The sequence below is a fragment of the Cavia porcellus genome, unplaced genomic scaffold (assembly GCF_034190915.1).
Source record: "Cavia porcellus strain 051 isolate PalLab524CR breed Dunkin Hartley unplaced genomic scaffold, mCavPor4.1 scaffold_31, whole genome shotgun sequence".
Lineage (NCBI taxonomy): Eukaryota > Metazoa > Chordata > Mammalia > Rodentia > Caviidae > Cavia > Cavia porcellus.
This window is the reverse complement of record NW_026947514.1, coordinates 35577196-35598576: the sequence shown is the minus strand read 5'-3', so window position 1 is coordinate 35598576 and position 21381 is coordinate 35577196.

The window sequence follows — 21381 nt, the reverse complement described above, 5'->3', positions numbered from 1 at the left end:
ACCCCATGAGATGCCCAGGAAAGGACAGAAATCAGACCCTGACAAAATGGGCCTTGTGAGAGCACTGCAGAAGCTTATGGGAATTAAACTTTATTCTGTGTGTCTCTGCTCTGAGCTCAATTTTTCATTCTCAGCCTCTCTCATGCCTTTTTCTACGACCTTGCGGAGCTGTGCAGTGAGGTTATCCTTCATAGCAGAGGCCATCTCCCCATCATCTGTTAGGAAGGTGACATATTTCCCTTTCTTCCTAAAGGTCAAGCCAATTTACTCTGTGTGGGAGTCTGGTGTGCCTGTCATGAATGGCAGTTGTGTCCTGATGGATGTCAGGTGGTCAGAGTAGCTCTGAGGCAGGGACCTGCCACTTCTAGGTAAGCAGCCAGGGTGCTCAGTGGCTTCAAACTGAGGTTTCAGATCGAGTCAGACTAAGAGTTCAGAGGTCCATGGTGCCAGCTGGCCCTCCGTAAGCCGTCCTAATTATGTCCCATCCTTTTAGCCCCGAGTTCTCCTGTTAACCTCCAGCATCGCTTCGGAACAACTGTGCCTTCTTAATCGCAGTTCTTTTGGGTGACAAACTCTGGAGCTGCCCTCAGATTTTTATGGTTAGTCACATGGTGGGGGTGCCATCATTCCAGGTGTCCCAAGCAGAGTGTTTGTCAGCCTCTTTTCTCCCATTGCCATCAGACTAGACTGCAGGAGGGGGTAGCAGTCTCTAGTGGGCTTTGTTGTTTGTAATTGTACCTCACAACTAAGACCTTAATTCTTCCCATGTCACATTAGTTTTCTAAAAATGGAAGGTGGTTAATGGTGACAACCATAGTATCACAGAAAAAGTGACGATACCCTCTTCCTGTGGTGGGGAGTCTTCTTCCTCACTTTCCTTTTCTTCTAGCCTTTCTCTTTAAGGGAAAAGTCCAGTCACAGGATGACACAGCTAGAAGAGAACTTAGGAATCATTTACATGGCAACTGGCTCTCAAGAGCTCTGTTCATAGGCTAACCATCTGCCAATGGGATGGCCTGGTTCCAGCACTGAAATAAGGGTCACAACACTTGTGGTTAGTTGCTTGTGCCTGTTAGAACCATATGACCACACACATCTGGGTGGCCCCTGGGAAGGACTAGTAAGCAAAAACGATTTTTTTTCAGTGTTAGGAATGGAGCCCAGGGTCTTTATACTGAGCTACATCCTTTCTCCTTTTTGTATTTTTTGAGACAGGGCTTTACTAAGTTGCCCAGTGGGGACTCAAACTCATTCTCCCCAAATGCTAAGATTATAGGCTTGTACCATGGCGTCTGGCTAGGATAAAACATGAGCATGAGCCATCTTGTTTCCCATAAAGATGAAAAGGAGGGTTTCAACTCTTGATTTAGTGTGGTATTCTGAGCCTCTGCTTAATTTTCTTTCTTCCCTGGGCCAGCATGGATTTTCACAGTCTCCTTTCTCCTGTACTTTACTTGTATTTGATTTAGTCTCCTACAATCTCAATTTCTCTAATCAGAACCTTATCTTGTACAGTCCACAAGTACAAGTTTCATTCCACAAAACAGAAGTGAACGCTCTTAGTCTTTTGAAAAAATTTTCTGGGTAACTTGTACATATGCCAGCTGTTGAAAGGTTGGGCTGGAAGGCTTTCTGGAAATTCAGTTGTACAAACCCTTTTAAACATTTATATCAATTGGTCCCAAGGAAGCCTTTCTGAGTTTTCCAACATAAAGCTACTCAGTGCTAACTGTCATTGTGATTTGAAGAGAAATGAGTTCCAGTGTGTCACATGCGCCCTAATTTCCCTAGACTTCCTAGCTGGCAGATTGAGATGGGATAACAGGGGCTGTAATAACACAGAAGGCACTGGCTCCTGAAACTAGCAGATGAGAACTTTGGATCCTCACGTCCATCCAGGAGCTTTGGTCTCTTTCCGGAACTCATCCAGCCATGAGCTGAGCTTTCCCTGGAGCTGATCTCCTCTTCTCCAGCTGGAGTCCAGCCTAGGCCTTGAACACTATTCCTTTCTTATCTTCCTGGTGTTGTCAGGAAATCAACTGAGCGGAGAGGGTGCCCTGGGAGGCCAGATGTCGGGAGTAAGCAATTAAAGCAACAGACTAAAATTGAGACAGGTTTTTAAGCGTTGGCTGCCATGGTGTAAGCAAGAGTCTCAGACTACAGAAAGGGCCTACTTTCCGTTCCATTTTCTCCATTAAACATCAGAGGTTCTCATCAAATTGGTCAGCACAGATGTGGGTGCTTCTCACTGCAGAGGGCCTGGAGCAAAGGCACAGGCAGAACTAGGGACCCTAAGGTCAATGACAGAGGACCAGAGTGGAAAAGTACCAGCAGCTGAGTCCAGTGGGGAACAGTGAGTGTGCTCAAAGTTTTCTCCCCTTGCAAAGAGGCCCCAGAGGAAGCATCCAGATGCCTTTGGTGGATGTCCCAGATAGACGCCTGGGGGTGCAACACACAGAGCTGCACACAGAGGAGCCAGGACTTGAATTGCAGCTCCCGTGGAGGCTGCATCCCAAATCCAGCCAGTGGAGTCCTTGGGGCAAGCACTTTGTGACGGCCCGAGTCAGGCTTGAAAAGTCGCACTGGTGACTATGCCTTCTACATAGCCCTCCTTAAAACAAATCACTTTCTGCCACAGGAAATTGAGAAGCAGTAAAGGCAGGAAACACTCCCGCTCTCCATTTATCTAAGAACAGGACATAGATTGATTCATGTGTCCCTCCTCCCTTCTCTACCAGGAAGGACAGAAGTTACCACTTTAGACCTTTATGAGCCACATTAAAACATCACTAAATGAGCCTTTCTTTGCAGCTACTGCCCCTATATTTACCCTGCTTGTCCATCAAACCACCATCCTCTGCCCTGATGTTCTTACACATTTATTGTTCTTTGACAAAGACGTTATCTATGCCAGATTCTGAGCCACCTCTTCGAGACTCATCTTTGGGCACTCCAGTGTTGTTACAGGAACAACACACATGTTTGCAAACATGCTTGTATTTGTCTTCTTAATCCATATTTTAGTACAGGACATCAGATGAGAACCTAAGGTGAGTGAAAAACAGCTCTCCCTGTCCCCTTCTACCTCCTTTCTTACATCGTCCACCCCTTTGAATCCTACTCAGCCTTCTCAGCTGTGTTTATTATTGTTGTACAACAAATAACCCAACACTTAGTGAATTAAAACAGCTAACTGTTAGTACCTCCCAGTTTCTGGGGATCAGGAATAAAGAGGCCTCAAAGTTAAGTACCTGTGGATCAAGTTCTTCCATAAGGTTGAACAACGTCAGGCAGGACCACGGTCCCAATCCTGTAAGAACGAGACCCCTTTCCTCACAGGTCCCTGGCAGTGTGGCTCCTTGCTAGCTGTGGGCAGGAGGTCTCTCTCTCTTCCTGGCTGTGTGACACCCCTACCCATCCTAGGCATCTCTCAACATGGCACCTGGCTTCCCCCAGGGCAAGTAAGCAAGGAGAGAGGGCGCCCACAATGGGAGGCACAGTTTTCCTAGAGTCTACAGTGTGGGGACAGCCCATAACTTCTCTGGTCTTCCATCTGTCAGGAGCTAGTTGGGAAGCCCAGGCCATGAAGGAGGCAGGGTTGCAGGAACCTGAGAGGCTCCTGAGCATAGAGGCCCAGTTAACATCTCGCCCTTTTCCTCACTGTAACCTTAGCACCTACCGAACCTGTTTCTCAGCTAAGCACTGCGTGTAACCTCACTCTGTAGAGTTGACTGCTGTGCCGAGTTCTGAGGCTTCTCTCCTAGCAGACTTCAGACTCCCTAGGCAAAGAGGCTCTGTCTGGTCTCCTCCTTCTCTTGTGGTCTCCACTGTTGTCACCCCAGGACTTGAACGGTGATAAACACTTGTTGATTAGGATCAGCTTATTTCAACCTTTTCAATACTAGCTTTCTGGGGCTCCAGCATTTCTGTGGGACCCTTTGTATTCACCTTTCCTGTGAGAACAGCCCTTGTTGGGGTGAACAATCACCAGGTGTGAGCAGTTATACCACAGAGCTGCCTTCTAATGCCTGCGACTTTGGAGTTTAGCTACTGAGAGGACAAGAGAGTGTGAATTTCTTTAAGAACAGAAAAAAGGAAACTAGCATTTTATTTTGAATATCACATTTAATCCCAGGAAACACAGAGTGGAGTTTAACATCTTACAAAATTTGCACACATGGGGCCCACAGGTAGCAAAAAGTGAGGCCAGAGATTGAAGCCAGACCCCAATCCACCCCTCCCCAGCCTGCTATGCTTTGAGGTTTGACTCACTGATCTACCTTTTGTGCTTCCAGCTATGTGTTGCTTCCAGCCCTGCTGCCTGTGATTTCTGTGGCCTGCACATGGACCCTGAAATGCCAAAGAAATACCTGATGAATGGCTGCTCCCCAGTGGGGCAGAGGGGTGACCCATGGACTTCATACACACTCCCAAAGCCCAGGGACAACGTTGAATGGATCCAGCCACTGAGCCTGACTGATCTGGGTGTAGAGGAAAGGCCTGACACAGGGAGAGCTGGAGTAGGCTGGAAATATTGTCAGAGCTCTCATATCCCAAGAGGAAAAGGGGTTTCAAATAGATGTGGGACTCTGCCACACAGATTTGCCTGCTCCCTTATGAAGGGTCTCATCCTCCAACCTCCAGTAGGACTCTTGATGGGGAGCAGGTTGTAGAGGACAAGGAACAGATCCGGATATGCAGAAAGAGATTAACAGGGGACAGTGCCATCCTTTGAGAGACTGGTGTTGGCTGGCTTGTGGGGACCTGGCTTGCAGGAAGCTTTCCTCTCACCTGGTAAGTGGCTCACCTAAACTGTTGAGGCACACAGTGCGGATTAGGAAACTGCTTTCCTCCTGGGAATCTGGCACTTTTGATAGGTTCTAGGCAGCAGGTACCTATGTAACCAGTCCCCAGGTGAGACCCTGACCCAGAGTCTTTAGTGAATGTCCCTGGCCCTACAGCATCATTCATGGGGCACTGTTTGTGGCTGAGGGAAGTAAGCCAGTCCTATGCAACTCCATGGAGAAGAATTCTTGGAAACTCCTGCCAGGCGTCTCTGTGCTGATCTTTCTTTGTATCCTTTCACCATCATGGACCGTCGTGAGGGTGACTAGACACTGTGAGTCCTTCAGGAAGTCTCTGCGCTGGGGGACTTGGAGGGATCTGGACACATTAGGGAAGGAGTGGAGGGTGGGGCCGGGTCAGAGCATTCCTCAACTAGCTGTCTGCAAGCCCTCTAAGCTCTCATCTGCCCACTCTTCCCCCTCCGGAATTTCCTCTCCCTCCCATGGTCTTAGTTTTCTCCTTTTCCCATTGAGGAGTCTTGCTATGCAAAATAAATGGTCAAATAGTGATCTGAGAGGATGAGACCAAGGTTATTAATGTGAAGAAATCACAAAATCATGAATTAATAAGTAAAATGATAATAAAACACCTCTGGGCACTCCACCTAAGTTCCTCTCATTACCATACCTGATGTGGTACCCTTTATGTCTGAAAATGCAGGCTGGTGTACAATTGATGGTTCTGTTTTTAACAGCGACTGTCACACTGCAGAAAGACTGTCATTTGGCAGAAGTCAGTGTCACTGGTGTGACTAATGTCTGCAGGCCTTGGGCCTCATATCCAGCAGTCCCCTGCAGTGTCCCCTTCACAGAGGACTCTTGAGGTATAGGGAATATGACAGGTGTGAGACTTCTTTCCAAGGTCTTGGAAGGGACAAGGTGGGCACAGGGCCCAGATCCTGTGGGCAGTGGACACTTTTGTAAGAACTGAGTTTCAATTCAGGGGCAGTGGGACTAAAAGTCCCTGGCGTACTTCCTCCAGGGCCCGAGATCCTGAGTATTTACTACAGTTCAGACTGTGTACAGGAGACCCAACTGCGTCAGACCGTCCTGAAGGACAGGACCATTTTGGAGGGTCTGGTGCTCCAGTTTAATGCCCTTTATTATAGTGTCCTCAGGGCTCCTACCTCTTTGATACTCTTGTTTCTTCCTCTTTCTCCTCAAATGTTCTTTAAAAAGAGATCCAGCTGTGAAGAAAAAGATGAGTCCATATCCCCTTCTTTGCAAATTGTCATTTGAATTAGTTCATGCAGTGGATGGATGTATGGTTTGCATTCTAGAAGTAAACATCTGGTTTTTACCTAGGACTCTTGGGTAGTAAATCAATTGGACCTGGTGGATTGCTTCACCTTTTCACAGTGGGGTGGGGAGGACGAAGCTGTGGAGACGCCTGCTGACCCCTGGCACCTTCAGGGGCTCAGGTACCAGCCCTTTCCTGTGACTGGACCACATGTGCCACTGACTGCATTATAGATCTGCTCAATTAATTGTGCCATTGTGGGACACTAACCATGAAAGCCAGTAAAACATGATGACATAAAAATCTTTCAGGAAGTTAAAATTCAGCATTTACAATACAATCTTCGTTTTCTGATGGGAAATGATTTCCCTAGTTCAATTTCCCTTCCTAAATATTTTATTCTGTGCCCACTCTGTGTCCAGCACCATCCTAAGCACTTTATCTGTGTTATTTAAGTTTCACAACATTTTCTATAGGATAAACAAGATTACCTCCCTGGAATGGTTAATTTCTTGTGCCAGCTTGACTAGGCTATAAGATGGATGCTCAGATATTTGGATGAACAGGGTTTCCAGGGATGTCTGTGCAGGTATTTTTGGATAACATTAACATTCTAATTGGTAAACTGAGGAAAGCAGATGCTTCGCTCCTATGTGGGCAGGCCTCAGCCAATCTGTTGAAGGCCAGACAAAGTAAAAGAAAGAATGTGTTCTTTCTCTCTGCCTATCTTTGAGCTAGCACTGGTCTCCTGTTCTCAGAGTTGCATGGGACCCACAATGGCTCCCCTGGTCCTCAGGCCTTAGGACTCAGACTAGAATTACACGGTGCTCTCCAGGGTGTTCGGCTCGCTGACTGCAGATGCTGGGATTTCTCAGATTCCATAACTCACCAGCCGTTTCCTTACACTACTTTCTTGGTTAGTCAGTCAGTCTGTCTGTCTGTCTCTCACAAACTCTGGAGCCTGAGACTTGACCTACTAATATAAATGTGGTAGCAGGTCGTCTTTGTCTTCTTTCATTTCCCCACCACCCATGCACACCTCGTTAAAACATACTCTATTTTCTCCATGTTATGAAAGTAAAATATACTCAGGAATTGAGCAAAAGTATTAAGCAGCAGAAATTTTTTAAAAATACGCAAAACCTATGATTTTCAAATAAACACAAATTTAAGGTAAAAACTGTGGGAGCTTCTCTGAGTTCCTTCTTTCCCCCAAAGCATTGAGTCTGCAGCTCGCCCTTCGGAGTGCAGGTGTGGCTTGCCTCCTGGGTTTAGTTTGCCTTCTCTCGTCCTGAGACATCACTGATGGAAAAGAAGGTTTAACTGTAAAACTTGTCACTGACCTCAAATTGATCACATCTAACCTCTGTGTCCTTTGGTGGCTGAGACAGCTGGTTCCCCAGTTAGCAGTTGGCAGTTAGCAGTTAGTGACAGTGGTGCACCTGGTGCTGGACTCTCCCAGCAGGGCCCCCACCCCTCCAGGGACTGTGCTAGGAGTGGCTTCCATGAAACCCACACAGAGCGAGAGGGGAAGGGTGCCAGGTGCCAACTGAACTTACACATCAGGCTGGATGAAGTTAAGTGGCTCTAAATAGTTGTAGAAATGAATGCACACCAAATAAATGCCATGATAATAAACATGGATCTATAATATGTAAGCTATAACATCAAGAGCTAAGAACCAAACTCATCTACCCCCCACCCAGCCTGCTGTGTACATTAATGTGACTTCCCTATTCACTGTCTCCATTAGCATAATTTTACAGCTCCAGAGCACTCATGTTCAGGAAGATAAAAATTACGAAAACCTTTATCGTTCACATGACAGATGATTTTATGGGTCAGTGTGGCTAGGTGATGGTACCCAGTTGTTGGATCAAACATGAGTCCGTGTTGTTGTAAAGATGTGCAGAACATTTGCCAAGATCACTGGTGAGCACGGATGGAATGAAAATGATTTGGAAAAATAAGTATTGTAAATCTTATATTGTCACATTTAGGGACTGACGATTCTTCTGCTACTTCAATTTCCTTCCCTGGGAGAAATTTCTCAAAGTGACAGCAGATTGAGTTGTTGGACTGAGGCTTGTAGTACAAAAAGAGAAAAGAAACTAGGGTACCATTCCTCTCCTCATTATTGTGTTCTCATTTGAGCCATTTAGAAATTTGGCTTATTAAAGAAGCCTTTTATCTCTGCCTACAGAAAATGATAGGCTTAGTTACTTTATCATTCTGCTGGGCTGTCTCCCCCAACTCCCTTCCTTTCCCCCCTTTTCACAATGGTTGATTGGAAGCCCTTGGGATCTTGCTTCACTTGTCACTGTGTCCACAAGAATTGCTGAAGCTCAAACAGAACCCTGGCCTCACCAACTCTGAGGAGCAACAGGAAAGATGCATGGAAGACTCCTGGGCACTGCCACATTATCTCAGTTAGAGAATTCTGAGTTAGAAAGTTCTAAGAAGCAGTCTTTGTTGGTCTGGTGTCTGTTCCTTTTTATACCTTTACATTTTTAGAGAGATGGAATATGGAAACAGGAGGCCCTGAATCATGAGGACTGCTGCTCTAGCTGGGATCTAGGGTATTTCCAAGGCTCCTGCGTCAGAGGCCTGGCCCCAGACTTTGATGCCATTAGGAGGTGGAGCCTCATAGGAGAAATGAAGTTATAGGGGTGCTCTTGAAGCAGATGTTAGCATCTGGCCCCTTCTTGTCTTTTCCTCTCTTTCTTTCTTCTTGGTTACCATGAGGTGAACAAGTCTCCTTTACCATATGCACCTACCAGATTTTACAGTGTTGCTACAAGCCCAAAGCACAGGGCCAAGTGACTGGCCAGAGACTCCAAAACCATGAGCCCAAATGAATCTTCCTTTTAAAATTATCTCTGGTATTTGTTACAGTAATGAAAATCTGACCAATATAAATGCATCAAGCTTCCAATAAAAAGAAAAGTCAGATCACAGTGGTTTAAATTAATAGGGACCACTTTTCTATGAAACAAGAGGTCCAGGGACAAGTAATTGCGTGTTTGTTCAGAGCTTCAGTATGCCAGGGTGGAGGCTCCAGCAACCTCCTGAGCTTCTTTCATGGCCGTATGGCTGCTGTAGCTCAATCCATTACATCTTCATCTACCTTTTAAGTAGGAAAAGCACAGAACTTCCAGAAGGCCATACTAAGTTCATAGGACAACCATTCCTACATACAAAGGAGGCTGAGCAGCAAGAACATAGCCTTCTTGACATTGTGTGCAGCCCAGGGACGGGAATGTGTATTGGTTTCTCCAGTCTTCAGTCTTCCACTGATCCTTGGCCTTGAGCGTGGGACACTGTCGGGTTACCTTCTGTTTTCAGTGTGTTCTCCTCCTTCCAGATCACTTGAGTTAGAACAAGCTAGTTTGGTTTAGACCCTGAGAATTTTCTCTAACAGATCAGCAAACTTCTTACGTAATGAGACAATTGTGTAGGGGACAGAGGTGAACAAATGAACACTTGGGCAATAAAGCTTTGCAAGAGGACGTCAGCCTCAGGCACCTTCTTTTCACTCCCAAACAGTTGAAAGCTAGACCTGGTGTGAAGCCAGCTCAGGAGCATGTAGCTCTGGGGCCACAGTACAAAAGGCAGTCCTCCTGGAAGCCATCAGAGGAGAAAATTGGGCTCCTCTCCAAATCACCTGAACTTAGAGCCCTCAGAGCAAACTGTTCACTCCTCCAGTGCCTCGCTGTGAGGCCCATTAGAGAATAATGGAAAAAGAACTCCACAGGCACATGATGGAGGCTGCGAGAAGGACCAGAGAGTGTTTCATCAGAGTGTGGAGTGGCTGACTTTCCATCAGAAAGGCTTTGCAGGAGTGCGCAGGGTGGGCTGAACAGGCTAGTCATTTTCTCAAGCCAGGAGGTACTCTGGGGCTCTCTCTGCACCCATCCACCCGTGGCTCTGTAACTCAATGGCTCTCTGCACCAGTGCCTCCTGCACCCTGATGGTCAGAATTGTCCATCACCATAGCAACCTCGAGACTGGCTTCAGATGAGCTCTCTTTGATCCTCGAGGATGCAGGTGTGCGGGATTTTTCTTTCTTTCTTTTCCCCCATGAGGCAGGGAAGAGCAGTGGGGGAAAATGATAAAAGATAAGGCTGAAATTAGCTGTTGAAGTTGCCACTCCACTAAGAAATGGCACATGCCTGGAAGCAGAGGGTGAGCAGATGGTGTGCGACTTGTGCTATCAGCCTGCTGGAGCATCTGCCCTCCAGAGGGGCCTCAGATCCTCAGACAAGGAACAGCGGCTTTGCGTTACAGCTACAGGAAGTAAGAGAAATGGGATTGCTCTCTTAGGTAGACTTTTGATACATAAACAAGAAAATAAGGAGGATGTTTTTCTGTTATCGCTCTCTGTGCTTACCCGTCTTTCAGAAGTATTCTGGTTTATGTGGAAAGATTCGACAATTCAATAAATTCTGCAAATTTTATGATGTGTCTTCTTATTTTTATTTCATTGTATGTACCTTACCTCTTTCAACAAGAATTCTAGGCAGCTTACAATCAATGACATAAAAGACAAGAATGACAACACCTAAAATCATTACTGTGGAAAGAAAAAATATTCTGACTGCAAGTATTAGCATAGTAGGAATTGAGGATTAAAATTTAACTTTGAGGATCCCAAATCCAGAGACAAGAAAAGTTTATATCCACATCAGTTTATTTCAGAAGGCATTTATTTTCAGGAATTTAGGCTTAATTACCCTTCCATGATGTATCCTTCTATTGCTTTTCATCATCGTTGCTGGCACTTAGTAAATACTATTTACTGAGATTTATTTACTGATAGCTATTGAATGTTCTAGATACTGTTCTAAGTACTGTAAGTACTCTATCTCATTTAGTTCTTGAAATAATCCTATGAAGATATGTGCTGTTATTATCCTTATTGTATAAATGAGAACATTATAACAGATGGAATTTTCCAGGCTTTCTGTGTGACAGACTTGCTCCCTGAACTGCTGTTCCATCCAAGATATCACACTTACCTGCTAAATCTGACACTAAGATTGAACTTCAAGACCAAGACTAACATGTCAAGGATCTTTTCAGCTATTTGCATGGCCTGGGAGAGCTTTCATTGGTGGAAGAACAGGGGAGAGCACTGTCACCTTAGCTTGATTTCCACAGTGATCACCAAGCTCTTCTGCTATTTCCTTATCTCCTGCACTAGTTTTTTTGGTCTTTACCAAGCTTGCCCTTGAGGATACCCAATACCCTACCACTCTGTAGGAATGAGAAAGGAGATCCATGAATGGTGGCCCTTCATAATCACCCATGAAATGGGGGCTTGCAGAACTCTCTGACAGATCTTGTGTGACTATCTGGACATCCAAGTCATTACTTTCCTGGATCACAAGTTACCCATGTTCTGACTTGATATCTTCTGATCTAATTTTAAACTGTGCTTCCCAGGGAAAACATAAAGATACACAGTTTTAAAGTCAAGTGATGAGGTTTTGGGCTAAGAATTGTCTGGCCAAGATATCCATATGATTCCAAAGCCTTTGAAGGCCACAGATTAAGCAAAGGTATGCAAAGCATACATAGAATTTGACACTGTCAATGCTTCATCCCACTTTATACCCCAGTGTCTAGTGTCAATGCTCTTCCGCAAAAGGGTTCTTCGCTTCTCACCAAGCAAAACTTAGGCTGGTAGTCAAGTATTATGGTCGGAACATCAGTGTCTCCCAAGGGCTCATATGCCAAAGACCTGTGCCAAAATAAACGTTTCCTCCATTTAACTTGCCTGTCTCAGGTATTTGTATGGTGAAGGAAAGCTAATAAAGACCAACCCAAGCACTATTCTAAAGTTGTTCAGAAATGGATGTGTACTCTGGGCTGCAGCTGCTCAGAGAGTAACAAGAGAACTGACATCTGGATTCCTGTTAGCTGGAGAATCTAGATATTAAAAAGATAGATCTTTAATCCATGGTAAAATCAGTTTTTTTCCTCCTTTCTAATTTTATATCTGACTTCAAGGTTTTAGCTTTCTTTTCCTTGTTGTAAGCCATTCCATACATTTCTTTTTCTTTTCCTCTTAAGGCTTTTTCACCTCTAATTATAGTCCTTCAGTGTGGCTACATTTTCTCCTAGTTTTACTCCTTGTCGTGTAAGTTTCAAAATCCAGCGCCTACCATGCCAGCAGGAGTGTGTGTGCGTGAGGAGCGGGTCTCAGTATTTGGAGTTACAACAAGGCTTTCCTTCAAACTATCAAAATAAAGGGAATTAGTTTTGAACTGAGTTAAATTTTGAAATTAATATATAATGGATTAGTATAAACAAGTAAAAATTTATTATATCTCAATTTCTCAAGAGTCAACAGCAATGTGATTAAAAATATCAGTGTAGTTAAAGTAGTTTGATGAGTTCATGGAGCATAGCAAAAGAGAATTTTCAGAGCAGAATGCTTGCAGAGTCAATAGAAGCATCATTTCTGGGGAGGGAGTTTTGGCTGAGGAATATCTGATATTCTTGTTCCGTTGCTAAAGTTGTTTCAATTGTGGGAGAGGATGCCAAGGGTCAGTTCTGGCCGAGGTCAGTTGTGTTCATATTGGAGTCAGAACCGAACAGTCAAACCACTCTGATCTATGTGTGACCTGCTTGGACCAGCAAATTCTCCTTCATCAAGTGCTTCAGTTTCTCTGAAGTGCATGGCCTTGCCTCACTTGTTCACTGGAGTGATAGATAATATGTCGTTCTAGAAAATTCTCTGATATGAGGACTTTGCTGACATCTGGCTCCAGGTAGTTATATCCCTGGATGTTCCAGCACAGGTGGTAGATGGGCAGGTGACGGGGCCTGTAGCTCCTATAAGTTTTTTTTTTTCTTTTTTATCCTGATGATTGAACTCATGATCTTGCGTTTGCCAAGCAGGCACTTACGCCGCTGAGCTAAACCCCTGGCCCCATTATTTTCACTTTACCTAGGATGTCAGCCCAGCTGACCACTGTGGTTTATTCAAAATACCTGAGTACATGGTACACAGGGCTTTTTGTGGCAATTGGGCATGGAATGTTCCAGAACACAAACATTTGTGTTCTGTGTTCTGGAACATTCTGGAACATTGAGGGGCTGCAGTGGCCTGAGCACTTACTTGCTCCAACTTTCTGTCCCTGTCACTCTTACACAGTTAGAGTCCTCTCCATAGATCTTACGCTTGTGTCTTCCAAAAAGTTGGCCAGCCTGTTTCTCCTGCTCTGCTGAATGTCAAATCTTCATAGTAATTTAGTACTTATCTATCTCTTGCATCATTCACTTTCCTGGGTGAAATAGCCTCTCTCCAATGCAGTGGTAAGTAAAGCTCATGACTGTTTACTCTGTCCCTCTCACCGAGCTCCCTCCACTCCTGTCATGATTTATTGGAAATTTGCCACACTCCTCTTTATGATAATCATTATTGTTTTTTAAGTGCTTATTATGTGTCAGTCACGGAACTAAGAGGTTCAAATAAATCGGCTCATTTGAGACTCCACTCTATAAAGTAGAGGGTGATTATTAGCATATTTTCCTTGGGAAAAATCCACAGATTGGGAAAGTTATCATTCTACCCAGTTCCATAACTAATAAGTGGCAGAATGAGGATTCGATCCCAGGACACCGACTCCAGAGCCCAGATTCACACTGTTGCCCTGAGACACTGTCACCTCTTGTCATTTATCATACAGCTGTCAGGTCCAGTTTCATTATGGCAGAGCACAGAAGCGATTTTCATTCTCTATGCATTGTGCATGCACACTAAAAAGGCAAGTAAAAAATCCACTTTGCCTTCAGTTTTAATTATCAATATTAGATTGTATTTATGTTGCCTTTTCACTGTTTGTGAGTGGATAGCTACTGCACAAAACACATTGCTTAGGTCTCAACATGAAAAAAAATCCTTGTTAAGTATTTTATTAAAAATCATCTTGCTTTGCTGCCAAAACAACAGAAAATAATTAAATTCCTTCCCATTTTGTGACATAATTTACATAAGCAGTCATGCTCTTCTTAGCTGTAAATGTCAAGTGTCCTAGTCTGGGCTCCCTGTGTAGCCTTGTCAGTGTATTTAGGATTCAGTGGTGAGAGCCAAGGTTGGCGGTGATTGGTAATTCTATCTACATACAGGAGTCTGTGACTGAGTCTTGAAACTGACGTGTAGACCTGGACCAGGGAAAGGTTTTATTGGCCCTAAGATCCCTGAGCAAGTGCCAAGCCTTAAAGATGCCCAGGCCAGCCTCACTCACCACCCACTGATGCCACTCCTTAGTGTTTTCAGTGGAGCAAAAGTCCTGTCCACAGGCTTTATAGAGTGGCCCTAAGTCAGCCACACAGACCAGCCAATAAAGCCTTCATCATCCACATTAAAGTTGGTCATATTAATCAGCACTTTGTAACATGTAGTGGGAGATGGATTTTTTTAATTCTAAACTTTCCCCCACCGCCTGCCTGTGGCTTGGCTGCTGTGGTCACAGGTCAACATAGATACAGGACGTAACAGCAGAAGGTTAGCAGGTGTTTAACTACTCTTATCTTCTGGGATGCCCAGGTAGTATCCTAGAGGTTCTTAAATCACACGGAAGAAAATTTTATGGCTTAGAAAGAAGACAACACCACCACTCTACACCTGCTGCTTCGTGTTAGGAAGGAAATGATTGGGGCGCCCAGGAGCCATGGGGAAGCTTCAGTGCCAGTGACCACAAACTGCGAGGGTTCAGCACAAAAGGAAGTGGTTTCAACTGCTTAGCCTCAGGAGGGATAGAGAGAAAGGAAACTAAAGAAAATCTTAAAATCAGAAGGAAAATTGCATAGGGAAATGTTCCCTGGGCAATTCATTAAAGAGGAGAATTAGTTTTAGGTCAGCTACAGACCTCAGCTACTGCCATCGTCTGTGATAGAGTGAAGTGGCACCCAGGCATCCATCCATTTCTGCATGGGACTTGGGAATGGGATTCTGCTCTGATGAGTTCACAGGAGCCCCAGGCACCATGCCCTTCAGCTCCAGAGAGGTGCAGGGGCTGAGGAGGAATTCAGATGGACAAGACAGCTTCTGACAACTCTCAGTGGGAGCCTGATGGAGCCTGGCGAAGCTGTTTGCATCCTCAGGCCAGTTCTGTAACTTTGCAGCTGGAGTGCTCAAGCTCATGGATTAGAGAGCAAACAGCAAGCAGCCACACACACAGAAAACGGACTCCACAATCATCTAAAGAAGGCAAGGTGGAACGGCACCAAAGCAGATGCCAGACTCCTTGTCTTTTCCACATGTCAGAAAGACACAAACCAATTAGCATTTGTGTTAGAAGATTTTGTAAGACTTTTTCTGAGGTCTTTTTGGGTACTTTGTGTCTTCAGGCCACCGTGCTGGGGAGAAATTTTTCGATAGCTGAGGAACTGTCTGCTTTCTGTCGTCTTTCACTTGAAAATGCTGGGATAGGCTCACCAGAGGGAGATAAGCAAGACAAGGGCACACCAAAGTCTGGGTGGTTCCTGTGAGGATGTGGGGAAGTTCACTTGATTTAGTTTTTCTTCCCAAGAGAGCAATGCATAGTGCTTTCTTAGCTTGTAGACAAGTTACAATGAGTTTCAGTGACTTACACTTTATTAAAGTATGCATGAGATGTTTAAACACGTCAGTATATCCTAAGGCCACATGGCATAAAACTGAGATGTCTAATAAGATACAATTAAGGCAAGAGAAAAAGAATGGCTATTGCAAAACAGATAAATGAATATTTGAATAATCTGAATTTATGTAAACAAATAAATCATCTTGCATCCTTGGGTGATAATAAAATTAGACAATAAGTCACAGCAATGGAGACTTTCTGTGACTGCTCAGAACTGAAGGGAGAATGAGGCTAGCTTGGTCTTTAATAAATGTTATTAGTGATGCTTAAAACTGTAAGTAAAGAACTATACTGCAGGCAAGTAGTTGGGTAATACAAGTACAAAAGGATGATGGAGGAAAGCCTGGCACAAATTTCCAAATGGTACTTCTTAAACTTTGCATGGTATGGGGGGGTTTGAGAGGCCAACGCTGAAGAAGATTTTTACCATTTAGGGTGATGCTATTGTCACGTTCGGGTGGTAATGCAAGGTTAGTGCCGATCACTAATGACAACATGGATGATTTCTGACTTTACTATTCATATGTGCTTTAACTCTGAATTTATTTGAAACTTACTTATGGGTTTGTTTATTCCACCTATATTTATTACTGTTAAGCTTTGCTCAGAGAATGGTGGAGCTCAGGTAAATAAAATAAACCAAGTGTGTGTGTGTGTGTGTGTGTACATGTGGTATGTGTGCACATGTACTAGAAAAGCACTCTACTAGTGAGCCACAGCCCCAGTTCAAACAAGATCTGTGCTCTCCTGCAGCTTGTGCTGAGTGTGTATGTGGGGGATGTGGCTGGGCATAAATAAGTGAGACCTAAATTGACAAAATAAAGTGAGGTGATCACACTTACTGGAGAGAAATGGAAATGATAATTAGCTCAGTCATGGTTAGAAGTGGTGATGAGGTAGCCGCTGATAAAGAGGCCAGAGAAGGTCTCTCTGGGCCTGAGTAGCTTTTGAGCAAAGATCTGAAAGTGATCACATGAAAATTTGGGGGAGAGACATTATTGGCAACAAGGATGGCATGTGCAAATGTCCTGAGAAAGCCTTGTGCTTAAGAAACAGAAAAAAGCCGGGTGTGTCTGGCAAAGGTAAGGGGCCTGTGGAAGGATGTGGGTTAGAACAAGAAGCAGACAGATAGGAATCACGATGCCCAGCGGAGGTGGGAGGATTGTAACATGGTGATCTCCAGAGTTTAGGTAGTGAACTACCAATGGAAACCTCTTTAGCTGGAGAAAGGAGTTTGGAAACAGGAGGCGATGGCCTAGCGCACAAGTCAGGCTGCCATCCAGCCCCCTCTCCAGGTCCCTTCTCTGTCCACATTCCCGCAAGGGTAAGCTCCCACCCAGGCCGGCCAGGGACTCGGCTCCTGCAGTGCAGAGGTGCCAGGAAGAGATTCGAACATAGCATGGGCATCCCTCAATTGGGAGCATCAGGAACACCACAGTGTGGGCAGCAGCGGGGTTTCCCGTCTCATGGCAGAAGACCCAAGCCAAGAGAACAAGACTAACAGCTTCCACTCCCGTGACCAGAGCGGTCATGCCAAGCACCCGACAATCCCAGCATCACCCCTGTTAACAGAGGCACATGCGGTTAAGGTGCCCCAAACACACAGGTGGTCAGGACTTATGACCAGAGAGGTAGACCGAATCAGATGCTCAGAGACAGAGAGTGAGGCTCCCAAGTTCCAACAGCACATTCAGTCTTCTTGCAGTTCTAACTTTGTTCTAGGAGGCGCGCCACCTTCCCGTCTCCAGGCTTAGTCTGTCCAGGCTTCTGTAGTGGAGCACAGTGGGCTGTGCAGATTACACACAGCAGATCTCTTCTGTGCAGTTCTGGAGGCCGAGGAGTCCAGGGGCAAGGTGACAGCAGATTTGGGGCTACTGAGGGCTGGGGCTCTGGTTGACACATGACTTCTTAGGATCTCTTTTACAAGTGTACTAATCCCATTTTCAACGCTGAAGCACTTCACAAAAGCCCCGCCTCCAGATGCCATCTCCTTGCATTTGGGAGCCACAAACATTCAGTCTATGATTCATCTGCAGCCAGGGCTGGCCTGAGTAATTTCTGTTATATGCAACTCAGAATTCCATCTATGCAATATTTCAATGAACAGTCACTTGCTTCTAAATGAGAATACTGTAGAATCTCTTCCAGCAGTGTCTCAGAACAAAAAGCATGCTCACTTCCTTTTGCAGACAATTACGACATTATTAACCACAACTAACATTCGTGGAGTTCTTGTCACCTACCAGGTACTGTTGAAGGCCTTGTGTCTTAGTTACTTTTTACTCCTCGCTGAGACAAAATACCTGAAGCCCAAAGTTAGGAAAGGAAAAGTTTATTTCTTACAGTTTTTGGAGGTTTCAGTCCACACTCAGTTGGCTCCAAGGCAGGCAGGCAGGCATGGCTGGGCTGCAGTTCATGGCGGCTGCAAACAGCAAGCCAGAATCAGCAAAAAAGCAAGACACATCTTCTTTCTGCCATTACATCACATCCTGGCTCCACCCCTATGTGGGTGGAGCACTGACACCATCAATCCAAGCACTAGACAATGAACCAATCACAAGTACACAATGCAAACTCATGAGGCCTGGAGGACACAGGCATAAACCATGACATTGCACCCCTGACCCCCAGGACTCATGTACATCCTTTATACAAAAGACATTTAGTCCACCTCCAAGAGTTGCCAAAGTCCTAACAGTTTCAGCATTGCTGAACAGTCCAAGTCCCAAATCTCCTCAAAGATCTGTGGCAAACTCTTAACTGTAACCCCCTGAACAAATGAAACAAGGTTAAACATTTCTGAAATACAAAGGCACAAGATAAACATTACCATTCTAGAAGTTACAAACGGGAATAGAAAGCATTGGAAGCAAAGCAAGTCCAACATCCAGCAGGACAAACATTAAGTCCTAGAGTTTCACGCTCAGCATCTGAAGCAATCTGGTTGCAAGCTCCAAAAGGCTTGGATGATTCCACCCCCATGGCACTTCCAGGGATATCAGCTCTCGCAGCTTCTCTCTTAAATCCTCTCTGCTCGCTTTTTGCAGCTTTTCTTGGATCATCCACGTTCCTGGCTTTTCCAAACTTCTGGGGTCTCCACTGCACCTTTGGCTTCACCTTTACATCTTCACAAATTGCCCTCTCAGGGGCACACTGCTTGGCCAGCCAGGCCCTTTGCAATTGAGGTGGAAGCCGTCCTACCCTCAGAATTCGTGCATTTTCCTGGCACCTAAAATCAGCACCGTGTGGATGCCGCCAAGGTTTGCTGCTAGCTGAAGCAGTAGCCAGGCTTTTCTCTCTCTTGGCTGTTGGGGTCAGTTGCCTGGATTGCAGGGCTCTGTTTGCCTGATGTGATGAAAAGCTTCTCTGTGTTGCCGCCATTCTGGAAACTCATGCGACCTCTGTCGCCATTCTGGAACTTCACTTAGCCTCTGTCACCATTCTGGAGCATGGCACTCTGTAGCTTTTTTCTCTGAGCAAATTCTTTCACCTTTGCAGTGAGGCTGCACAGGTGGGGACCCGCTTCCTGGGATGCCCTGGAGCTTCCTGGGATGCCCTGGAGCTATCTTTCTTATCTCTCTGTTTCTCCTCAGGAATCAAAATCTCAACTCAAAGTCTTTACAGTCCACAGCCTTCCTGGAATTTTCCTTCTGGCCAAACTCACAGCATTGTAAATTATCCTGCTGGGCTCTTTGCTCTTGATTTGGAACATAAAGCTCACTAAAAGCCACCAACAATAGCCATGCCACAGCCTCAACATTTGCTTGCTTTTTAATTTCTTTTTCAAGATTAATCAGTCCATTGCCCTTTGTCTCAGTCTCAGGCAGTCTCTGGGCAGGAGCAAAATGCAGACAAACTTTCTGCCAAGCCATAACACACATCATGTGGAGCCCAACAACCAATGCAGTCCTTCTTCCCAGCAGAAACCTCCCAAGCCTGGTCTTTACCATCAGGCTTTCTATCAGCCTTCTGGTCTCCTGAGCCCTGACCAGAATCTCCTTTACAGAAGAGCCTAAGCTGCTCCAGCTCTATGCATCCAGGCGACATGTCTTTCCAAATTCTGTCCACAAGAAATTTCCAAAGCCTCTCGAAAAACATGGTCAGATATAGTCACAGCAAACAACCCCACTCTTCGGTACCAAATTATGTCTTAGTTACTTTTTACTCCTCGCTGAGACAAAATACCTGAAGCCCAAAGTTGGGAAAGGAAAGGTTTATTTCTTACAGTTTTTGGAGGTTTCAGTCCACACTCAGTTGGCTCCAAGGCAGGCAGGCAGGCATGGCTGGGCTGCAGTTCATGGCGGCTGCAAACAGCAAGCCAAAACCAGCAAAAAAGCAAGACACACCTTCTTCCTGCCATTACATCACATCCTGGCTCCACCCCTATGTGGGTGGAGCACTGACACCATCAATCCAAGCACTAGATAATGAACCAATCACAAATACGCAATGCAAACTCATGAGGCCTGGGGGACACAGACATAAACCATGACACTTTGCCAGGCACTATATTATCCAGTCCTCACAAACACCCAATGAAGGATGCGATGTTACTATTCACCTTTAGGGGAAAACTGAGGCACAGATTATTAAGGGTTGAATTGTGTCCTCCCCACAACATATGCTGAAGTTTTAGCTCACTTCCCAGTACCTTAGAATGTGACTGCCTTTGGAAGCGGAGCTTTGCTGAGGTAATTAATCCAGATGAAGTCGGGCTAGAGTAGGATGGGCAGGCAATCCGACATGGCTGCGGCCTCACAGTCGGAGGCAGGGCCACGGGAAGGTGGGAGCAGAGGCTGGGCTGTGCATCTCTACACCCAAAGAGCACCAAGCACCCCCAGGAGGTGGGAGAGAAGCCCAGAGCAGACTCTTGCTCGGAGCCACCTGGAGGTGCCCTAATTTCATACTTCAGTCTCTGGAACTGTGAGCGCATGAATGCCCTGTAGGACTTGTTAGGGCAGCTAACGAATGCAAAGATGTGAAGGGGTCTCCCCAAGGTCACACTGTGAGTTAGGGGGAAGAGGGCAATTATGAGCCTGGGAGCCTCGCAGAGCTGAGTGTTTCAGCCTCCTTGAGGTAACGGAGCTGCACAGTGTGCTGGAGGTGGTGTGGTAGCTGCTGGATCAGACTGCGAGGGACCGGAGGCAAGCAGCGTTCGAGTGGCCTTTGCTGTGTCCTGCTGCTTTTCCTCATGTCCAGGACAAAGCGTGAGCACTGCACCAGTTAATGTGTGTGTGTGAATCTGGCCTGGGCCCCAGGGCTGGAGCTGTCTGGAGCCCACCCGGAAGGATGTCTGCCACACAGCCTCCGACAGATGGTCACCCAGGGTCTGCCAGTACCTGCCAGGATGCAGCACTGCGTGAGGGTGCAGGGGGCCAGCTCTGGGCTAGACCTGCAATCCTGACTCTGCCTCCCTCTGACAGATGACCTTGGCCAAGGGGCCTAACTTTGCCATACATCAGTTTCCTGGTGTGTAAAATGAGGACCAGTCCTGCCTCCAAAGGCATGATGGTAAATGGGGCAGTGGAGGTGACCACACCTGAGATGCAGCAGGATCTAGAGACGAGAGAACAGGCAGGCGCTCTGTGCCTGTCACACCCTCGAGGGGACCCCAGGTGGAGGCCCCAGGCTTTCCCTCCTTCCGCTCCCTCCCTCTCTGAGC